General features: G+C 46.8%; 1 long non-coding RNA gene across 1 annotated transcript in view; it reads left to right on the top strand.

The window, feature by feature from the left end:
- The window catches only part of LOC141373037 (uncharacterized), a 20,073-nt gene extending 18,480 nt beyond the window's left edge, over window positions 1-1,593 (top strand). Inside the window, exon 3 of the long non-coding RNA XR_012378666.1 lies at window positions 1,530-1,593. This is a non-coding gene — a long non-coding RNA (uncharacterized lncRNA). The remainder of the gene's footprint in view (window positions 1-1,529) is intronic.
- Window positions 1,594-3,095: the final 1,502 nt, after the last annotated feature.

Raw genomic sequence — 3,095 nt, 5'->3', positions numbered from 1 at the left:
GAAAGAAAGAAAGAAAGAAAGAAAGAAAGAAAGAAAGAAAGAAAAAAAATCAGCCCCTGTCAGCCGAGCGATCTTCATGCCCTGCACTCTAAGTTAAAAAACTAACAATGAGCAAATTCCCTGGATAAGCACTGTGATTTATTTTTAGAACCTAAATGTTTTCCTGAATAGATACTGTAATCCTTTGAAAACGCATATTTCCAATACTCTTTTAAATGCCTTTTTTTCCCCCTCAAATGTGTGCTAACTTTTCGTGACAGCTGCACCTTTTCCTCTGAGCATCAGGATGCCCCATCTTCCTTGTTGATTGTATGAGGCCCTTCCTTCTCTGATGACCACGGGGAAAATCTTGCAGGGGCCTCAGAGTCTGTGGTCTGTTTCCCACAAGGGCATAAAATACGAGGATGAGGGAAATACCCTTAATTGGAGTGGATACTTGATAACATGTCAAGACACGTTACAGCCGGAGACTCTCGAAGTGAAAACCTGAGGAAGTATGGTAATCTTGTAAATGAGCGCAGCTTTATTTTTTGTAAGTGTAGGGACAAAACAATTTCTTTGTTATGATATGGGTCAGGGGTGGCGACAGTATCACAGAAAACAAATCTCTTTGCAACCCATCCTGTTGTAGAGCATATATTCGGGCTTAATTCTGGACGAGATGTATGGAAATTGTGCAGGACGCAGGCCTATCTTCTCTTTGCAAGCTGCCCTATATCAGGCAGGGTATCTGGCGTCCCTGGCTCCTGCCCACTAAATTCCCCTTTAAGAATTGTAGCAATCAGAAATACCCCCACAAATTTTTGAAACTGCCTTGTGAGTGGCGGGACCGTCATTGGAAATCACTGCTCTATTGTTTAAAATTCATCATCAAGTCCTGAGGACTACACTGTCGAAACAAATCCTGCCATTCCTAGTATATGATTAGTCCTTGAGCAAGACTCCACCCTCAGCTGAGTAAAGGAGCCTAAGACTTAGCCTGACTCAATCAGTGTATCTTTTGGTGACAACGGCTGGTTTAGGGTACATGAGTCCGTTGGAGCCGATGACACATAATGGAACTTTAGCCTACCATCTTGGGAAAGAGACTCTGGTCCTCCTCTGGCAAGCTGAATGGCAGGGGTTGCAGGGTGTGAAGCTGCTATGGTCATTTTGCATCTTTTAGAGCCCGCAGTAAAAATCCGCCCAGTGGAAGGCATAGTTGGCTCTGGGTGACGTACAGTTGGTTCTTTCCGCGCTACAACCCCTGCTAGCTTTGAGAAGGAGGAAACTATATTTCTCCTCTATGGTTGGGTTGGGGGGTGCCTAACGGCACGGCCCAGGAAGAACTTGTATATGCAATCTGTGGTCCTGGTACTTTCACAGAATATTTTTCTTGTACTGCCTCAATCCCTGAACCAGTTATGTGTCACCAAGACTCCATCCTAGACCTTTATGGGAGGGAGGGAAAGGCAGGGCCAACACAGAGGTGTACAAAATCACTTTCCCAGTCCTAATTATTTTGTTTATTGTCTGTCTCCCCCGACCAGAGTCTAATTTTCATAAAGGACAAGAATTTTCCCCCGTTTTGTTCACCGCTGTATTCCCAGTGCCTAGAACAGTGCTGCAGAGAGATGAGGAAAAGGTAAGTCTTGGTTTCCTGGTTTTCTTTTCTTTTCTTTTTTTTTTAAGATTTTAAAAATACATTCTAGAAAGAGAGAGAGGGTGTGCGCACAAGCAAGGGGGAGGGGCAGGGAAAGGGACAAGCAGTTTCTGAGCTAAGCGTGAAGCCTGACAACCCTGAGATCGTGACCTGAGCCGAAATCAAGAGTCGGTTAACTGACGGAGCCACCCAGGTGCCCCAGTTTCCTGGTGTTCTGTATTAGCCACCCAGTTGGTATTGATAGTCACTCATATTCACTCCGTTTCTGTTTTTTAACTTTTAATTATAACATATTTCAAATACATATAAAGTGGAGGAAATGTAAATGAAACTCCTTGTGGCCGTCACCCAATTTCACAATTATAGAAGCCAATCCAGTTTCCTGTTTACCTGCCTCTGCTCGCCCTCTCTGCCCCTCTAACTAGATTCCATTAAATAAAATCCCAGAGACTTGCACACACTCCTTTTAGTAACGTCTCTTGTTTCTGGGATACTACTTCCTTGTTTATTATACCTTTTCTTTCTAACCACTCCTCCTTAGGCTCTGATCTCATGGGGAGCTCTGGAGTTGGATGGTTTTGTAGAGTTGTCTCACCTTGAGGTTAGTGGGGGGGGTGGGTCTTTATTATTCCTCTGCGCTCCTGGACCAGTCATGGAGTCGGGGCTCCCTGCCCCACCCCGGGGAGGGCATGCACTTGGGCGGCGCTCTCTTCAGCTCATGGAGGGTGGCTCTGCATGGCTCACAGCACCCATCACAGTCCACGCCTCATGCTATTGTATCCTTTAGCTTCCTCAACACTTTGCTTCTTCTCTTTTCTTAGAAGTTACAAGAGGAAGGTTGGTGGGATGTGTCTTAGTCCAGTCAGGCTGCTGTAGCAGAATCCCACTGACCAGGGGCCTTACAAACAACAGAAATGGACTTCTCACAGTGCTGGAGGCTGGAAGTCCAGGATCAAGCCTCCAGGAGATCCAGTGTCTGGTGAGAGCGTCCTGGAGCATAAATGGCCGTCTTCTTATGGTGTCCTCATATAGTGTCCTCATATGGTGGGATGGGCCTGGGGAGCTCTGTGGGGTCTCTCTTCTAAGGCACTAATCCTATTTGTGAGGGCGCCACCCTCGTGGCCTAATAATCACCTCCCAAGGGCCTCACCTCCCAATACCACCACACTGAAGGTTAGGTTTCAACATGGGAATTTTGAGGGACAAAGACCCTCGGTCCACGGCAGGATCAAATACAGACTCTGCAGCTGATCTTAAGACTACAACGGATAGTCATCGTCTCCTCCTCTGTTACCAATTCCGGACGGCCTTCCCCCTCAGTCGGCGCCTCTGCTGGGACAGGTAGCTTACCTGGTGACGTGACCTCCATTTCCGAGAGGGTTATGTCCTCACTCACAATGACCTTCTTAGGCTGTGACTCCTGCATCTGTCCGCTTACCTGTAGCACTGGTCA

Source organism: Callorhinus ursinus, unplaced genomic scaffold (assembly GCF_003265705.2).
Source record: "Callorhinus ursinus isolate GAN/ISIS: 27379988/994484 unplaced genomic scaffold, GSC_fseal_2.0 scaffold7, whole genome shotgun sequence".
In the NCBI taxonomy this organism is placed as follows: Eukaryota; Metazoa; Chordata; class Mammalia; order Carnivora; family Otariidae; genus Callorhinus; species Callorhinus ursinus.
This window is presented reverse-complemented; position numbering and strand designations above follow the sequence as displayed.